Here is a 20,935-nt window from a genome sequence, read left to right on the forward strand (position 1 = left end):
AAAACCCCATAGGATGTAATGAAAATTCTGCTCCTCAGTTCACACTGAGGAATTTCCGCTAGCGGAATTCTGTCACTGAATTCCGTTCCGCATTTTACCCTTAGGCTAGGTTCAGACTACGGAATCTCCGGGCAGAAAATTTCCACCCGGTGATTGCGAGTTCCGCCTGGACCGCGCGGACACTGCAGTCTCCTATAGACTGCTCTGTGTTCCGCTAGGATTTCCGCCTGAAGAAAAAGCAACCCCTTTCTTCAGGCAGAAATTTTCTAGCGGATTTTTCATCCGGATTTTCCGCTTCACAAATTCCAAAGTGTGAATTTATGAACGGAAAACCATTCACTACACTATGCATTATAGTAAGCGGATTTCTGCCGGAAAAGTCAAAGCGAAAAATCCGGCGGAAATTCTGTAGTCTGAACCTAGCCTTAGGGGTATCAGAAAATGTATTTCCTAAAGTAGAGACAATTCCATGTGTCACAGTCACATGAGTGCACTCAGCCCAACTGCCTGCTCATAGGGAACTACATAGCTTATTTCCCGCTGCACAGCTGATTTTGCGCAGCGTGAAATATGATGTACATGCTAGATGTAACCCTATCCTAAACGTTGCTGCCAATGGTTCATGTTCTTGAAATACTTTCAATACTAACACTCAAATTTATTGTTGCTTTAGGAAATAATATTGACAACACTATAAAGGGTTGCTATAATACTATTAGTTCAATATGGATTACTTCTTCACATCATCAGTCCTGTAGACTAAACCGTTAGAACTCTTATAATGTGACTGTTCCTATAATGTGACTGTTCCTATAAAGCTGTTTTTATACTTCTACTTTAATATTAGGGCCTCACACTTTGGTTAGCAGACATTTACGGAATGCTTCGCTGATGCTGGTACAAAGAACGTTCCACTTTGCAGTACAGAAGCTTCTTCAGGTAACCTGCATACAATAAGGTCCTTGCTTCTTAGTGTGTTATTGTTCAGTGCAGATTGCCAGCAGCACTGCAGAAAAATAAGAAACATATGGCCAGGTCAGGACTCAATGTACAAAGTAACATTGTATTGTTAACACTGGAAAATAAGATTAACCCCTTTCCTGCTGTGATCTGATTCAATGATGCTTTGTTCAAATATTTTTTTTCTTCTTCTTCTTTTTATTCAAGCTTATCAGCACAAGAAAAATGACAACCGGAACAAATTACTTATTTCTTTTCAAAAAGTCTTTCTACGCAATTTGAGATTTCACTCGGTAAGATTTGTATCACATGGTGATAACAACTGCCAAAAGGCTCTATGCTACAATTTTTGGTGTCCGGAGTATTTTATCATTTTATATCAATTTATCACAGGTTTCAAGATCTTTGCTTCCAGTCATTCAATTGAGACCTTTATTTTTTATTTCCAGTAGATAATAATCTGTCCTGGTCATGTGATAACACACAAGAGCCCAGCTTATTACAGTTATCAGAGCTGTGTATTTCTGATGTGGACAAATCTCTTTGTGGTGGCCCGGTACCGTATTACATACCATACCTAGTGTAGAGGTAGCCAAGGTCAGAGTAACTACGCTCAGGTAGGGTCCCTCAGGTGGGACGACGCCTAGTTGCCTCTTCTTAAGTCTAATTGTCTAATGTAAATATATGTAAATATTTAATAATAGTATATATCTAGGATAGTGTATAGTACTTACCTTGTTTAGCATCGCAGGACCTTCGATCTGGTATGTTGGAGGACCTTAGGAGGTCCTTGGGTCACGTGTTACCCACAGATCTTTGTAATGGTGATTGACATCAGTAATGGACCAATTAACACTAGTCCAGCCCTTGCCCATATATGGGAGCTGTAGCCAATTATCGCTCTCTTGGGTTGCTGCTCTCGTGGATGCCGGACTAGCAGGTCGGATCTGTGCAACTTTCAAAGACACGCTAGGCCTGAAAAACCTACCGGCCTCAGCAGAACTAAAACCGTGAGTTCTAAACTACCCCCCCTAATGCTAGCGTGACTGGACCGCAACTAATCCCCTAAATCCAGTGGAACAGCGCATAATACACAAAGACTCTAACTTGCTAAAGTCTCAACCTCTGTCAATCTCCAAAGAAAGCAGTTGTATGCATAAGAGACTGTTCCGTTATTGAAGCTTGCAGAAAATCTTCAGTAAAAGTTATACCTGTTTCAGAAAACTCTCCGGTTGTGGACATTCTATTATTATCTACCTCCCTATCGCTCTTGGGAAAGGTGGCGATAGGACAAGTATTACTGAGGAGCCCTCACCCTGGCATCGTGAATAGCAAGGGTTAAAAAGCACCCTTTAATAACCACACAGATACACTCTCCATACCCTACATCCCTAAGGCTATCACATCTACCTTCTACAATACTAAGTGTCCAAGAAACCAAATAAATGGCAGAATTTAACATGTTCATGGTTTGAAAACCCACAGTAAAGCCTGAGCGTGTAGATTTTAAAAATTCACATTGAAAATCCACAGCAAACCCACCATGTGTGAACATAACATTGTACTCACCATCATTTTAGGACCTTGTTGTCAATATTAATATTTAGTCCTTGTGTCTTTTAACACATACAGTATGTTATGCCCAATAATTCTAGTTATTGTTTACTAAAAGAACTTTTGATCTATTACCGTGACATGTCATAAGTTTTGATCAATATGGTGTTTGAATTCTGAGACCCCCACAGTTATTAATTTTGGCAATGATGTCATGTCACCCCACCTCCATTCAGGTCTATGGGAGAGGGCATGATGGCGGCCACACCCCCTCCCATAGAAATGAATGAAGGGGGCATGGCATGACATCACGGCCACAGCGTTCTGAACATAACAAAATAAAACAGAGCCCAGAGACCGAAGGGTTCCCAGCAGCCATACCCGGCGCTATTAGACATCAGATCCGAGTGTTAAGTCATCCACAGAAAGCCTAGGGGCATAGTACCCCTTTAAGCATTCTGTGGATGACTCAACACTTGGATCTCCATGATCGAAACTTATGCTGAAAGTTTTATCAAGACCTGTGCAGAGGAAACGAGGAGCAGTTTCCCATAGCAACCAATCAGATTCCCTCTTTTTTTTCAAAGGCCTTTAAAAAACAAAACGAAATACGCGTTCAGATTGGTTGCTATGGGCAACTACAACTCTTCCTCTGCACAGGTTTTAATAAATCTCCCCCATGGGATATGACTAATAGGTTCTAAAAATCATAGGTAATGTGTGAAAGGATTTTTTTAGCTCTATATCATGCTCAGAGCTGCAGACAGTGAAAATTTAACATTTTAATTTTTTTTTCTATATTATGTCAGTACTTTTTGAGGATATTATCCCAATTTATAGTGTTAAGGGATTCTCTAAGCTGATCAAACTTTGTCTTCCTAAAGTTCATTGTTCTTGTGGCTCTTGTTGAAATGTACCTGCACATTAGTTACTCAGGTCAGTTGGTTAATATTAAGTTGAGTAGAGCGCCCCCTCTGGTCAGGTCCTGCACCATTTGGGACAGATACTTATATTTAGCTGCAGCCAAAAACCTTGTTTCCCTCTGTAATTCACAGGTCTTAGTTTCCCAGTTTATATAGGTGTAGTTAAAGTAGCCTATAATAACTACCTTATTGTGATTTTCTGTGTTATGTATGTGCCTTAATAATAGGTTAACTGTTGCTTCCATTGTACTTGGCGGCTTATAGCTAATCATGATCAGTATTTTATTATCTTTCTCTCCATATATTTCTACCCATAATGACTCCACATTATCATTTCCCATATTTCGCCCCGAAGTGCGGCTTTAGACTGGGCTAATAAAGGCAAACCCCTCCCCTTTTTCGATTTTTCCGATTTTTCCAACAGAGCAGTTGGCACAGTTCTTTATGAAGCCAAAGCTCTCCTTCCTATACCAGTTCTTGAGACACTTTTTTAGTTTCCTAATCTCCTGCTGCCTCTCTGGTGTGGCACGTGGTACAGGTAATAGTTCAAAAAATACTACCTTGGAGGTCCTTGCCTAAACCACTTATGGACCCAGGGCATACAGGTATGCCCTGGCTCCTTGGTACTTAAGGACCCAGGGCGTACCTGTATGCCCGTGGGAATTCCAGTCCCAGCCGCTCACCAGGCGGGGATCGGACCGCCATGCCTGCTGGAATCATTCAGCAGGCACCCGGTGCAAACCCCCCATGTATGCAATCACCACAAATTGCAGGTCAATTGAGACCTACGGCAATACTGGGTCATAGGGGTCTCCACTGACCCAGTGAACCTGAAAATAAGGGGGATTGGGGCTGTCCAGGACACCCCCAATCCCCCTGAATGGATAGGAGTGAGGTGGCAGGGGTGCCATGCCTCCTATCCTTGCTATCCCTCCTATACTTTTTATTTTCACAAGAGGTAAAAGGAAAAAAAGACCTGCAAAATTTGTAATGCAATTTCTCCTGAGTACAGAAATACCCCATATGTGGGCGTAAAATGCTCTGCGGACGCACAACAAGGCTCAGGAGTGAGAGAGCACTATGTACATTTGAGTCCTAAATTGGTGATTTGCACAGGGGTGGCTGATTTTTACAGCGGTTCTGACATAAACGCAAAAAAATAAATATCCACGTGTGACCCCATTTTGGAAATTACACCCCTCAGGGAATGTTTGATGAATTTTCAATAAAGTTGGATGGGAAAATTAAGGAAAAATAGGGAAAAAAATTTGGAACCCATTTCTTCTGAGTAAGAACATACCCTATATGTGGATGTAAAGTGCTCTGCGGGTGAACTACAATGCTCAGAAGAGAAGGAGCGCCATTGGGCATTTGGAGAGGAAATTTGTCTGGAATTGAAGGCCACGTGTGTTTACAAAGCCCCCATAGTGCCAGAACAATGGACCCCCCCATATGTGACCCCATTTTGGAAACTACACCCCTCACAGAATGTAATAAGGGGTACAGTGAGCATTTACACCCCACAGGTGTCTGACAGATTTTTGGAACAATGATCTGTCATTTTTTCCTATTACCCCTTTGGGAAAAAAACTGCATTTTAGTGAAAAAAAATTTCTTTACACATCCAAATTTAATGAAGTCTTCAAACACCTGTGGGGGGTTAAGGCTCACTGTACCCCTTGTTACGTTTCTTGAGGGGTGTAGTTTCCAAAATAGTATGCCATGTGTTTTTTTTTTTTTTTTGCTGTTCTGTCACCATAGGGGCTTTCTAAATGCGAAATGTCCCCCATAAACCATATCAGCAAAAATTGCTTTCCAAAAGCCAAATGTGACTCCTCCTCTTCTGAGCATTTTAGTTCGCCCGCAGAGCATTTTACGCCCTAACATGGGGTATTTTCATACTCCGAAGAAATGGGTTTACAAATTTTGGGGCACATTTTCTCCCATTACCCTTTGTAAAAATGGTAAATTTGGGGGGGGGGAACTGCACTTTAGTGAAAAAAAAAATTTCATTAACACATCCGACTTTAACGAAAGGTCATCAAATACCTGTGGGGTGTTAAAGCTCACTGGACCCCTTGTTACATGCCTTGAGGGGTGTAGTTTCCAAAGTAGTATGCCATGTGTTTGTTTTTTTCCGTTTTTTTGCTGTTAGGGGCTTCCTAAATGCGACATCCTCCCCCCCCCCCCCCCCAAAACCATTTCAGCAAAACTCACTCTACAAAATCCCATTGTCGCTCCTTCTCTTCTGAGCCCTCTAGTGCACTCACAGAGCACTTTACATCCACACAAGGTATTTCCTTAGACATTGGGTTACAAATTTATAGGGGCTTTTTCACCTTTTCGCTGTGCTGCTATTCCTGAGGGTGAACAAACTTTCAAAAAAATTCAGATTTTGAATTTTTTTTTTTAAATTAGAAAATTGCTGCTGAACTTTGAAGCCCTCTGATGTCTTCCAAAAGTAAAAACATGTCAACTTTATGATGCAAACATAAACATATAGTATATGTAAATCAACATAAAATGTATTTGGAATGTCTATTTTCCTTAAAAGCAGAGAGCTTCAATGTTAGAAAAATGCAAAATTTTCAAATTTTTCATGAAATTTGGAAATAATGCAAGTATCAACAAAAATGTATCACCTTGTTAAAGTAGAATATGTCACAAAAAACATTCTCAGAATCAAATTCATAAGTTAAAACTCCCCAGAATTATTAATGCTTAAAGTGATAGTGGTCAGATGTGCAAAAAATGCTGTGGTCCTTAAGGTGAAAATTGGCTCGTTCCTTTAGGGGTTAAATGGGTACTCCAGTGGAAAACTTTTATTTATTTTTTTTAAAACAACTGGTGCCAGAAAGTTAAACAGATTTGTAAATTACTTCTATTAAAAAATCTTTAGCCTTCCAGTACTTATTAGCAGCTGTATGCTACTGAGGAAATTGTTTTATTTTTTATTTCTTTTTGTCAGTGCAGATGGCACTGGGGACAAGACAAAAAAGAAATGAAAAAAGAATATAATTTCCTGTGTAGCATACATCTGCTAAAAAGTACTGAAAGGATTAAGATTTTTAAATAGAAGTAATTTACAAATCTGTTCAACTTTCTGGCACCAGTTCATAAAAAAAAAAAAAAAGTTTTCCACCAGAGTACCCCTTTAAGCTTGCTGTCTAAGTCTCTGAAATCATTTTTAAGGCCACTCCACCTACTTTTTACTATTTCATTGGTACCAATGTGCACCATGACTGCTGGATCTTCAACAGCCCCTCTCAGTAATCTGTCAACCCAATCTGCGATGTGCCGAACGCGAGCGCCAGTAAGACAACATACTGTGCGAAGATTCAAGTTTTTGTGACAGATCGCCCTGTATGTCCCTCACTACCATCACCTGTCTGGCCTGCCTTGTACTCCTCCCCTCCTTACTGGAGCAGACACCCCTATGGCTTTCAAAGGTAGTGTCTTGCTGCAGCAGTGCTAACTCAGCTGGTTCATTGAGCAGCAGGCTCCGCTCCAAGTTGCCATTGGATCACAATATTGCCAGTTGCTTCTTTAGATCGAGGATTTGGGCTTTCAAATGAGCAACTTGCACACATCTTGCACTGCAGTATACACTTTCGAACTGCTGTTCAAGCATTGCATACATTGAGCAAGGTGAACATTGAACTGCATTGCCAATCATGGAGGAAATTTAATTAATGGGGATTACAAAGATATCAAACAAAGAGAAACAGACAGTAAATATTGCAATACACTTGAATTTCCTCTAAACTCCCTGAATCTAAGCTTCCTTAATTTTAAGTCCCACACTTTTCACACTAGCAAGCTCATAAACTTGCTTTGTTTGTTTGCATTTAACCTGTAGAGGAGGCAGGATGTACCTGTACAATCTGGCTGCCTGGCACTTGGCACACCAGGATTTCCTGAGTCTCCTCTGGACTATAAAGTGTGCATATGTTCTGCACTCGCTTTATAGACTGAGGGTACCAGCTGCTATTGGGGTGTCCAATGAGTCAAAAGTCACATACATGCAATTGGTATCAATAAAAATGACAGATCACAGTGCAAAAAAGCAGTACAACAATACTGCTTGCTGGTATTGGATCCTTAAATGAAAATATGTCTGCATGCGTGGATGGCTTACTTCAATCTCTTCTTCCCACCACTCCTGGATATATTCAGGACACTAAGCATTTGCTACATTGTGTCAATGATATCAAGTGGTGTAACAGCCGAGGTTACATTGTTATACTCTATGATTCCCCATGATAAGGCACTGATTGCTCTCGAATGGTTTCTCCATACATACTCATCCTACCCCCATGATCTGCAGGACTATATCATCAAGGTTATTGATTTTCTTCTTTCTCATAATAATTTTATGTTTGATGATAAATATTATTTGCAGATCACGGGGGCGGCTATGGGGGAAAAATTCTCCCTATCCCTAGCGAATATTTACATGAGCTGGTGGAAGATTACATTTTTATTTACAGATGATAATGGATTGATGTTTAAACAATCCATTTTATATTATGGTCGATATATAGATGACCTGCTGTTCGTCTGTTTTGCAGACGAACAGCAGGTACAATCTTTTTCTGCATATCTAAATTCTAATTTAGACATTTTACAGTTTGCGGTACAACATCAGGTTTCTGCCGTTGCGTTTCTTGATTTAACTCTTAGAGGAGACCCCAATACCAATAAAATTGTATCTACCACTTTTAGAAAAGAAACTTTGCTTAACTCTGCCCTCCATGCTGGTTCCTGTCATCCATTTCACGTTAATAAAAATGTACCCATCGGCGAGGGAATTCGTGCCTCTCGAAGTTGTTCAGAATTGAGTGATTTTTCTAAAAAAATGGATGACGTCAACAGCAGATTAACCAATCGGGGCTACCCGGCTTGGACCATAAAACGGGTGGTAAAGATAGGAACTCTTTGATTACACCAAAACCTTCCAGACAAAATAGATCAGTCTCTAACCGTAATAAAAAGCAATATTCTGAACCCAATACAGTGTCAATTTCAGAGAAATCTGTAAAACTATTCAAAAGTTAATGCCCTTGATACTTACTGATCCTGCTTTTGCAACTCCTATGTCTGGAGGCTACAGATGTGTTGCCAGACGTGCCCCTACATTAGAACAACTACTATCTTCTAGTTTGGTCTCTGGCTCGGACAAATCAACACCTACATGGCTCTGACATCCTGGTTCATACAGATGCAGACATTATCTCTGCATATGCTGTTCCAGAATGTCCATGGGCAATACTTTCACTTCTTAGGTTACTGGAACCACATATAATATTAAACAATATATTAATTGTAATACCTCATATGTGGTTTACCTTATATCATGTCTAGAGAGCAGACTTCAATATGTGGGGTAAGTCAGGGTAAGGAAGCAATTGTCTGATATTCCCCACTTTAATACACGTCACATTTCAGATGTTTCAGCCCACTGTGCCCTACAACATGCAGGAAGTATTTCTACCCTGCAAGTTCAGGGCATAGAACGGGCCACATTTCCTAAAAGGGGTGGTGATCTTAAAGGGGTACCCCAGTGGAAAACTTTTTATTTTTTATCAACTGGTTCCACAAAGTTAAACAGATTTGTAAATTACTTCTATTAAAAAAAGCTTAATCCTTCCAGTACTTATTAGCTGCTGAATACTACAGAGGAAATTGTTTTCTTTTTGGAACACAGAGCTCTCTGATGACATCATGACCACAGTGCTCTCTACTGACATCTCTGTCCATTTTAAGAACTGTCCAGAGTAGGAGAACATCCCCATAGCAAACATATGTTGCTCTGGACAGTTCCTAAAATGGACAAAGATGTCAACAGAGAGCACTGTGGTTATGATGTCAGCAGAGAGCTCTGTGTTCCAAAAATAAAATAATTTTCTCTGTACTATTCAGCAGCTAAGTAATAGAAGGATTAAGATTTTTTAATAGAAGTAATTTACAAATCTGTTTAACTTTCTGGCACCAGTTGATTTAAAACAAAAAAAAGTTTTCCACCGGAGTACCAATTTAAACAGGAGCTTTTGTTGGCTGTAGGACATTTTTGCACAGCCAATCAGAAGAGTGCCTACCTCTCCATGTTATGCTTATGGGGGTTTGCATTATGTTAGTAAAGTGTGGTTCGCGCAGGATGAAAACTGACAGATGATATCGTTGTAGCCAAACTGCTGAGATAGGCGGTGATTCGCAAGAACGGAGGTATTAGGTCAATTGTAGCAGTGCCTACCAAACGTAATTTTATATGTGAGTAGAAGGGACCGATCTTCAGGTGCTGAGACCCGGTGCTTGCTGTATTCCGGTGGTTGCAAGCATATTAGTGATAAGTGTCACACATTTAGGTGGTGTGTTCCAAATATTCATTAAGACCTTGAGGTGTTAAGGTTTTTAGTTTGAATATCCAGAAGTTCTCTCTTCTGCATAATTGCGTATACCTTCGGTGGCATGTGGGAGGGATTTGTTCAATGGGCATCACCTGGAATTGGGCAAAATCACAGTTGTGGGTGGCAGCGGCATGGCGGGACACACTATGTAGTGGATAGCCGGTATTCACGTTGAAGCGGTGCTCGTTCAATCGTGCACTGAGGGTCTGAGTCGTTCTACCCACATACTGGATGCCGCATGTGCATTCAAGTAAGTATACTACAAAGGATGATTTGCAGGTCATGAGATTTTTTATTGGGTAGTTTTCTTTTGTGGTATTGGATGTAAAATCCTTTTTCCGGTTGGTTATGCTATGAAAGCATTTGCAATTGGAAGTGCCACATTTGTATGATCCTATAAGCCCCTCGTTTAAGAAGGTGGGTTTTTTGAGGTTTTTCAGATTGCTTGGGGCTAGGATGCTTTTCAGGGTTTTGTTTCTTCTGAAGGTGACTTGTGGGTTTTCTGGTAAGACGTCTTTCAGGAATGGGTCCAATTTGAGGGTACTCCAATGATTTTGGAGGATTTTCTTTATTTTTTTGTGATCGGTGGAGTAGGTGGTGAGAAAGTTGGAACTGTATGTTCTTTTGATTTCTGAGGAGTCTTCTGTTGTTTTTATTTTGGGTTATAGGCAGGTTTTTTGGTCCAGGATAATAGCTTTGAGTTTACTGTTCTTCCTGTATTTTGCTTTGGTAGTTGAAGTCTTTGTTAGTGGTGCAGTTGCTGCGGATGCGTTTGTATTGGCCATAAGGGATGTTATGAATCCATTTGTGATAATGACAGCTTGTATAATCTAAGTAACTATTTCCGTCTACAGATTTGAAAAATGTTTTGGTGGTGATTTGGTTATGATCGTTGTGTGACACGATGACATCCAGGAACTCTGCATGATTCAGAAAGTGGTGGTGGGTGAACTCCACATTCCAGATTTTTTCGTTCAGAGATGAAATTGTCTAGGTCTGTGGTGGTTCCATCCCAGATTATAAAGATGTCATGGATGTATCTCTGATATGATATGCAGTGTCTTTATAATCTGGGACACTGTCACACTTCACATACAGTACACACAATACACCCCATACATCAATGTTTCCCAACCAGTGTGCCTCCAGCAGTTGCAAAACTACAACTCCCGACATGCTCAGAAAGTCAATGGCTGTACAGGCATGCTGGGAGTTGTAGTTATGCAACAGCTGGAGGCAAGCTGGTTTGTTAAATACTACCCATACACTAAACATACAATGGTCATCCTGGAACCAATTACCAGTTTTCCATAGAGATATGTACTCACCGTACGATGGTTTCAACATACAATGGTCCTCCTGGAACCAATTAATACTGTATGTTGAGCGACCACTGTAGTTTACCCCATGCTATAGTAGTTGGGAACCTCTTTAGTAGTTTGACCCAAAGAAAGTAGTCAGACTCCTTTTGGCCACAAATGCTCCAACACCTGGTTGCCTGCATCATTTTTTTCTCCTAGCTATACTGGGAAACAAAAGGTCCAATAAATAGCTATATGAGATGTACAGGATGAAGGTAGTTTTTTTTTTTTGTAGTAATGGGGCACAAATCTATGGTGGTCTATCATACCTACTAATGGCCGTGGCCATTGCTGCTCTCTTTCCCACTACAACTGCTTTCCTCTTTGCTTTTCTCTTTTGCATGGATGTGCTTTTCATTTGCTTCATAGGATACACGCCCACTGGGTTCCAGCCACATAAGAGCTAATGTGTCCCAAAGATCTAGCTCCCACAATTCTCTGCCTGAGTATGGTTCCTACATTCTAGATCTACAGTATGTATAGAGATTAAAGGTTAAAAACCTAGGAATCCCTTGAACACCTGTGGTGAGCTGGGTGAGGCAATGTTGTAACAGGGTCTGCTGGTATTAACCCTTAATTCTTGTGACGCCAGGGTGCGGTATGCTTAGTATTGGAGGTCCTTCCACCAACCGGCCCACAAACGGCAGGGATAAGAATGTCCACAGCAGATTTTATGAGATAACTGGAAACTTTTACTTGAACTCTTATGCAACAGTCTTTACAATTAAACAGTTTCTCTCGAGGTAACCGGGATGCAGGTTCCTCACAGGCTTTGCTGGGATTTGTAGTAATGAGCTTGCAGGCCACCGTGCTACTAATAATAAGATTTGAGTAGAATAGTAGTCACACAAGATTGATAGGTTGAGCTTTATAACTCACGGTTTTAGTGGCTGCTGGTTCTTAGGCTTTGGCCTAGATGAATTGAATGAAGATATGCTGATTGTGCTTGCTTTGGATCCGGGAGATAAGAGAGTGAATTTAGTGGCTACAGCCCCTTATATACTAAGGAGGCTGGACTAAGCTCATTGGCCAGCAAACCTGTAAGTCCTGAACCCAGTGAACTCTGGGTACATCACATGACCCAGAAAGGTCCTTAAACCTCCGTACATTCACAACTGTAGATCACATGACATGGGAAGGTCCTATACATTTATTTTACCTATACATTAAATAATATACATATAAACACAATTATATGAGACAACCAAGGGGCAAGCCCTGCAGGAGAGCCCTGTGGAGATGGAGGAACTCTAGCTGAGGGGACTTAACACAAGGGACAGGACAAGGTCCTGTACCGGGACACCACATACCTCTCTCCCGTTTAGCCAAAAACATTGCAAACCAGAACATTCACATCCACCCAGGTAATGCTTTTGTCACAGTCCAGATTGGTAGCATGAGTCATTCTTTTTCATGGCAGAGTGGTAGCTTTTCTGATACACCATTGTGATATGGATGTTTCTTACATAATGTCAAGTCTACCAGTTCCAGATATAAATCAAAACCAGAACAATGTTTTTTTTTAATGAGCAAAATGTTGATATTTGTGTGAATGAGTAAGCTGTAAACCATTTCTCTTTACAATTACATTGATTTATGTTCTATTGACATCAATATTCAGGCTAGACCATTGTGATCCCCAAGTGCATTATTTTCCTGCCTATTTGCCAAATCTGTCATTTTCTGCTGAGAATGTGAAATATTCTGCTTTCCCAGGCCCAGGGGAGGCTATTTAATTTCCTTGTTATTAGCCGTATTAAATTCCCTCTGAGCTTCTGGAGATTTTGGTTTAAAGGAAAAGGTTAGTAGTTCTAATTGTTTTAGAATGGAGACACCTCCAGGGCCTAAGCGGAGGATGGAGGAGGAGGGAATGTTCTGCCAGATTAAGTCTGGGCTGCACATTTATTACAGGATGGGAGAAATTAAGAAAGAGCAATGAGCAAGCACTTGTTGTACCATCACATATAGTCCCACATGGTAACTAAGGTATTTAGGTCACTTAAGGGGTTCATTGATGTCCAATCTTCATGGTACCTGTATACACATCAGAAGTAAAACTTACAATTAACTAGAAAACTGCCTCAGTTTCACTGCTGTCCGGTGACTGCAGAAATAATGCATTTTCTAAAAGTTTCATAAGCCTCAGGATTTGAGTCCATTATACAGAGAGCCGCAGCTTGAGCACACAGTTTGTAAATTATAGATGAACATATACTTTCAGTGCATATATAAGATTGATGATAAACTCCATTATTCTTGGAGGCACTTAAGCTGTAAAGATAGCAAAATTCAGAGAAATTACACATAACATATAGATAAGTAAGAAGATAACATCAGTGGTGTAATGCACTATGAAATGCCCAAACCCCTTCTTTTGATTTCTGCAGCTTATAATTTCAAATTCAAGGTTATGCAGTTAAGGTATTCAGGGAGAAAGTAAGAGAGAAATAAGACATCAAATCCTGGAGTGTATATATAGGTATGTATAATACATGAAACAACATTTTAAATAGGAAGGATTGATATCTGGGACAGCAACAAATGCAAAAATACAATCCAAATATGTACAAAGACCCTACTGTGTATGTTCACGGAGAACCTACAGTAATGATAGTACCGGATACTGACAATATAAGCCTCCATGTTATCATTACCCACGTTGGAGATGTGAAGTGATGCATAAAATGTGCAACTGTGTCTTAATTAAGCATACTTAGCAATTCCCATCCACATAGCACAGCCATACCCAAGAGACAAGATAAAACCCCTGATCATAAATATTTAGTTGCGTCCCAGGGAAATCACCACTTTCAGTTAGTAAATCCCTTGTGATTTTTTTTTCTTTCAGCAACAACACATGTGGCATTTCCACTATTTATATGTTGTGCATGACATTATACAAATATATTATTTTCTCTATAAATAGTGTGCATCTCCGAAACTGTATAATGCTCTTAAAGACATACGGTAGCAAGAACACAGAGTTCACAAAAGTTCTAACAAACTTCTGCCAGCGGTGATACAATTAACCGTATTGTTTGCTTTCATATAGAAGCATGCTTTACTTTCTATACTTAGTCAGGCTACCATAAATCAGGAGTGTGGATAGGAGAAAAGGACCCTTGAGAAGGAGCTTCTGGTTCCTGTAGGAATAAAAACCAAACCAGAAATGCAGGTAGTACAAAGCAATGGAATGGTTTATTGGTGGTAAAACATCTTTCCAAGCAATTACATTGCCCTCTGCACAACTGGGCAAGGCTTAGTATAAAAGATGTGTCTTCCTGTGCATGTCCGAGGAGTTGTATGAGTGGGTTGGTATGATGATGTAAGCAACCCAGAGTCCCTCTGTAAACCCCACAATGTACTTTAAAAATGAAGCTGTTCTGTCGACCAAACAGCAGCTACTAAGTACTGGAATAATTATAATTTACAAATCTGTTTAACTTTCTGGCACCAGTAGACTTTTTCCATCGGAGTACCCCTTTAACAAGTGGGCACATGTCTGATCGTAAGAAAAACTAGGTCTAGTGTATAGACAACAGAGAACATTTTAGCTCTGTGATACCCCTTAGGAATGATGCTGAAGAGCTAATTAATCCTTTGAGAAGGACGGTACTTGCTAGCCAACAAGCTTGACTTTCATGTAGACAGGACTAGTTGATTGTGTGGCCTATTTGTTGCTGGTAAGCCTGATTCTAGCAATACTTTAGGCTCACTTAAATCAGTCTCCTCAGGAATTTATGATGTAAGAGAAACTGGTATGCTCTCTCCAAAGGCTAGGCTTTAACTAACTCACTAAAGAGATAACTGGACCCACCTCTTCCCAGGCTAGGGAGTGATGTTGTGACAAGTCATGCATTTATTGGCTAGGAGCTTTAGCTGTAACTAAATACTGCTCCCTGTAAAGAAAAATACACTTTTGAAAATACAATGTGATATAAATTTAAACAAGATTTAACTCTCTGCGTGCTCTAAGACTCTGTATGGAAAAAATACAAGAAAATACATTTGCAATGTAGAAAATACAGTTACTCGGGCCTTCAGCAGCTCAAATGCACACTTTACTGTTCAACCTTCAACCAAAACCTTACAACACCTCAGCCACTCAACAAAGTTTTGCTTAGCAAGTGGTTTAGCTTGTGCTGGACATCTATTCTAGTGAACTATGCTAGTGAATTAACAATAGTTGTAGCTAAAATCTACACTAGCATAGATTTTAAAGTATGGAGCGTAGACCATGTTGGAAAAAACTGATTAATCTGAGAAATTGCGTACAGAAAAAAGAGTGAGTACACATGCTGACTGAAGTATCAGATCTCATCCCAGGGCTTTATTTACAGCTTACACTGATCAGTACTGATCTGTATGTCCTCCTTGTTACTGGTCAGGATGTATTATAAAGACATATGAAAGTAAGATTTCCCCTTCTGTGTATTTGCAGTGTATTGAAGCCATCATCAAGGTTATATTCTACCCACTAGCTTAGAGAAAAATTTAAATTAGAGATGAAACCTGCAAAACAAAACTCTGGTAAAAATGCCATGTACCATATATATAATGGCCAGAAATAGTGCTGTGCCTCATGTACACACAATAGCTTATCCTAAAAAGTTACCTTAAAGCGTACTATGACATCCCACAGAAAATTACAAACTGCTGTATGTTACTCAGTACCTTATCCTGATTAGGTACAGAAATCATGTTATGTCTTTATCACCCATATTACACTAAAAAATAGCATACTAATGGTCTATTACAGTATTCTGCGCAGATTTGATGTGTAGGATTTTCTGCCGCAGATTTCAATGTAAACTGAATGACTGAACACAGCTTGAAATCCTGTGCATCAAATCTGTGCAGAATACTGTACGTGTGAATAGACGTGGGGCAGGGGCGGACTTACCGGACGGTCTGTTCAGATGTGGTCTGAGGGCCCGGCCGGGTAAAGGGCCAGCTACTGCTTCTGAAGATCCAGGACACTTCTCCTGGATGCCCAGGCTGACAGCGCTGTTTTCTGCTATATGCACGGCTCATGCAGATACAGCTGAAAGCCTTCTTTCTGTGTAAGCTGCATCTGCGGCCTACACAGAGAGGAGATGTGACCTTCGCCCTTGCTTCACATTGCAGGTGCCGATTACATCACTCACTGCACTGATGAGGATGAAAGACGGGGGCCCCTGATGTGCTCTGGAGGAGATCGCTGTGTGGGACATAATCAGATGAGCAAATTTTCCTATCTGCTGCCTATACCTACTGTGGGGGAAGACTCTGCTGCCTATACCTAGTGTGGGGGACTCTGCTGCCTATGCCTAGTGTGGGGGACTCTGCTGTCTATACCCAGTGTGGGGGACTCTGCTGCATATGCCTAGTATGGGGAGACTCTGCTGCCTATACCTACTGTGGGGGAACTCTGCTGCCTACACCTAATGTGGGGGAACTCTGCTACCTATACCTAATGTGGGGGAACTCTGCTGCCTATGCTTAATGTGGGGGAATTCTGCTGCCTATATCTAATGTGGGGGACTATCCACTATGTTCCTGCCTAGCTAATATGAGGACAAACTACCAAACTAATAGGAGTGGCTAACTACTACCTACATAGGGGGTTTTCATACAGGGGGCAACTATCTGGGGGATTTACTTACAGGGGGTATGACTACATAATTAGGGGACATCAACTACCTGAGGGCCTAACCTCCAAGGGCCACTACCTCCTGGGGACACTACTCACCTGGGGGCTTTACCTACCTGTTACTTCCGTGAGAAACACCTTATTTTCTGTCCGCTAACACAAAATGCTCTGATAGTGCCCCTCCTGAGATTAGACTCTGGATCCGCCACTGGGTGGAGGGGGGTGCAGTCTATCTACTTGACTAACTACCTGGCTACCAACTTACCAATTTTATACCTGGATGCCTAACTACTTACCTACATAGCTTAGATAGAAATACTTGGGCTATAGTTCATTGTAACAATATATTCAGACACTTACGATTAGATTAGTTTTTTCTTCCATTTTATTCTTAGTTTTCTATAATATTCAAAGCTTAAAGCATGTTCCATAAAGCAGAAGTATTCATGCTAGCAGAGGTCTTCACACGCTAGTCGGGAGCCATCAGGGTCTGAGGCGATGTTTCAGGGGAACGCCCCCTTATTCATGGGTACTAGACCCTGGTCTTGCAGGGTACGTACTAGAGCCTGGTCTTACAGGGAGCAACTATCTGGGGAATTTACTTACAGGGGGCACGACTACATACCTGGGGGACATCAACTACCTGAGGGCATAACCTCCAAGGGCCACTACCTCCTGGGGACACTACTCACCTGGGGGCATTACCTACCTGTTACTTCCGTTAGCAACACCTTATTTTCTGTCTGTTAACACATTCCGATAATATTCAAAGCTTAAAGCATGTTCCATCAAGCAGAAGTATTCATGCTAGCAGAGGTCTTCACACGCTAGTTATGAGCCATCAGGGTCTGATGTGACGTTTCATGGGAATGCCCCCTTACTCGTGTATACTAGAGCCTCGTCTTCCAGGGTATTAGAAGAGATACTTCACGTGTAGGTAATCAACCATATTTCTATTTAGATATTTATTTTTATTTTTATCTTCATACGCAGTATCTTAAGCAATATCATGGATTATAAATGTACATTTACCAGAAAGCTTTCAAACTACTGACTTCATTCAAGCCGGATGGAGCAATCGTTTCAAGGTAGGTAATCCAATATGCCTCTCGCTGCAAGAGACGTTTGTGGTTCGAAATTTAATTGGCATCAATGTGAACTTGTTCTAATATTTGCCAGCATAATTCATTAACTCTGTGTTATCTTCCTGGAAAGTGTCTTGCTACTGTTGTTTCGTTGTATTTTGTAGATTCCCCTATAGATTTAGTACTTTTAATTTTTATGTTCTGTTAACCTCACTTTTATTATTTTTACTGGTTTGTCCAACATAGCAGTCTCCACAAGAGTATTTTAACATGTATATAACATTTCCTGAATTACATGTGAAAAAACCCTTACTAGAGATTTTAAAACTTTTTTTTTGGATGATATACCGTATTTATCGGGGTATACCACGCACCGGCCTATAACACGCACCCTCATTTTACCAAGGATATTGGCGCCGCTGCCTGTTCTGTCCCCCTGACTATCGGTACCGGCGCCGATAGCCAGGGGGAGAGAAGCGGCGCCGACAGCCAGGTGGAGAGAAGGGGCAGCGGCACCCATTGCCGGCGCCGCTGCCCCGTTGCCTCCCCCCATCCCCGGTGGCATAATTACCTGAGTCGGGTCCGCGCTGCTGCAGGCCTCCAGCGTGCGTCCACTGACGTCATGCGCCGCGCCGTGCAGCGCATAGCAACGACGAAGGGGACGCACGCCGGAGGCCTGCAGCAGCGCGGACCCGACTCAGGTAATTATGCCACCGGGGATGGGGGGAGGCAATGGGGCAACGGCGCCGGCAATGGGTGCCGCTGCCCCTTCTCTCCCCCTGGCTATCGGCGCCGGTACCGATAGTCAGGGGGACAGAACGGGCAGCGGCGCCGATAGCCATGGGGTGAGAAGGGCCGGCAGCAGGGCTCTAGACCCCAGGGAAGGCAGGGGGAGAGAAGCGGGCAGCGACGGCCTCTCTCCCCCTGCCTTTCCTGGGGCGGTATCGGCGTATAACACGCACATAGACTTTAGGCTAAAAATGTTTGCCTAAAAAGTGCGTGTTATACGCCGATAAATACGGTATGTCTTTCCCTTTATTCGCATTACTACAGTGTGAACACGACAGGCAGTTGCGTTTTGAACCCAGAAAAGTTTGGTAGTCTTTCTTTCTCTTACTTATGTCACCTCGTATTAAAGTATTTCTGATTGTTTTCCCTTTATTATATATGAACATAGAGGGTTCTTTAAAAAGGCTACCGAACTTAGGGTCAGATTTTATTATTCCACAGTATTTATTCACTTTTTTTTTATTAGATTGGTATATGAATATGAAGAATATGAAAGGAATAAAGAGATTAAAACAAATAAATTCTTAAATAGAGGCTATGATAAAAAAAAGATTTAAAGAGAATAGAAGGTGAAGTGGCCCTTACAGACAGAGAAGATCTATTGAAGAGAGAAGAAATCTCAAAAGAAAATGGATAGAGTAGTCTACGTTAGTACATAAGATATACATACCAATCTAATAAAAATAAAAAAAAGTGAATAAATACTGGGAAATAATAAAATCTGATCCTAAGTTCAGTAGCCTCCTATGTTCATATATAATAAAGGGAAAACAATCGGAAATACTTAAATACGAGGTGACATAAGTGAGAGAAAGAAAGACTACCAACATTTTCTGGGTTCAAAAAGCAAGGGAACATATCCTTGCCTGTCATGTTCACACTGTAATAATGCAATTAAAGGGGAAGATATACCCTATATACTTGAGTATAAGCCGACCCGAATATAAGCCGAGGCCCCTAATTTCATCCCAATCACCCAGGAAAAGTTATTGACTCGACTATAAGCCTAGGGTGGGAAAAACATCATCCCCCCTGTCATCATCCAGACCCCCGTCATTAACACCCTCATCTTAATCACCCTGTTATCATCCCCCCTTCATCATCACCGCCTGTCATCATCCCACCCCCCTTCATCATCACCGCCTGTCATCATTACCCTTTCATCATCCCACACACCCCTTCATCATCACCGCCTGTCATCATCCCCCTGTCATCATCCCATACCCTGTCATCATCTCCCCTTCATCATCCCCCCCTTCATCATCATCGCCTGTCATCATCCTCCTGTCATCATCCCACACCCCCCTTCATCATCACTGCCTGTCATCATCCCCCTGTCATCATCCCACACCCCCCCTTCATCATCACCACCTGTCATCATCCCACCCCCCCACACACCCTTCATCATCACCACTTGTCAATGTCTGATTACAGTGGTCTTCAACCTGTGGACCTCAAGATGTTTCAAAACTACAACTCCCAGCATGCCCGGACAGCCGATGGCTGTCCGGGCATGCTGGGAGTTGTAGTTTTGAAACATCTTGAGGTCCGCAGGTTGAAGACCACTGCAGCCTTCGTCATCATCCAGCCCCCCCCCCCCCTTTAGTTTTGTACTCGCCTCCCCTCGGCGGGACGTTAGGGTGAGCTGGTCCGGGCCATCTGTGCTGCAGGGACTATCCGGTGGGGAGGGATAGTCGTTACGGGCTGTCCATCTTCACCGGGGAGGCCTCTTCTCCGCGCTTCAGGCCTGCAATAGTGACGTTGCCTTGACGACGACGCACAGGGATGTTGCTCATAAACGTCCCTGTGCGTCGTCGTCAAGGCAATGTCACTATTCCGGGGCCGGGCCTGAAGCGCGGAGAAGAGGCCCCCCCGGTGAAGATGGACAGCCCGGAACAACTAACCATTCTCACCGGACGGTCCCTGCAGCAGAGGTGGCCCGGACCAGCTCACCCTAATGTCCCGCCCAGGGGAGGTGAATACAAAACTAAGGGTGGGGGGTCTGGATGTGACGAAGGCCACAGTGGTCTTCAACCAGCGGACCTACAGATGTTTCAAAACTACTACTCCTTGCTGAGAGTTGCAGTTTTGAAACATCTGGAGGTCCACAGGTTGAAGACCACTGAGGGCAGAGAGTTCACTCGAGTATAAGCCTAGGGGGGTGTTTTCAGTACGAAAAATTGTGCTGAAAAACATTGGCTTATACTTGAGTATATACGGTATA

At 41.9% G+C, this 20,935-nt stretch overlaps 1 long non-coding RNA gene across 5 annotated transcripts in view; it reads left to right on the forward strand.

Annotated features, from left to right (window-relative positions):
• The window catches only part of LOC130290944 (uncharacterized), a 145,456-nt gene extending 128,320 nt beyond the window's left edge, over positions 1–17,136 (forward strand). For all 5 annotated transcript variants that reach the window (XR_008847741.1, XR_008847745.1, XR_008847742.1 and 2 more), the window contains exons 2-6: positions 848–939; positions 1,168–1,253; positions 1,410–1,577; positions 13,593–13,684; positions 16,333–17,136. This is a non-coding gene — a long non-coding RNA (uncharacterized LOC130290944). The remainder of the gene's footprint in view (positions 1–847; positions 940–1,167; positions 1,254–1,409; positions 1,578–13,592; positions 13,685–16,332) is intronic.
• The last annotated feature ends 3,799 nt before the right edge of the window (positions 17,137–20,935 follow it).

Source organism: Hyla sarda, chromosome 9 (assembly GCF_029499605.1).
Source record: "Hyla sarda isolate aHylSar1 chromosome 9, aHylSar1.hap1, whole genome shotgun sequence".
In the NCBI taxonomy this organism is placed as follows: domain Eukaryota; kingdom Metazoa; phylum Chordata; class Amphibia; order Anura; family Hylidae; genus Hyla; species Hyla sarda.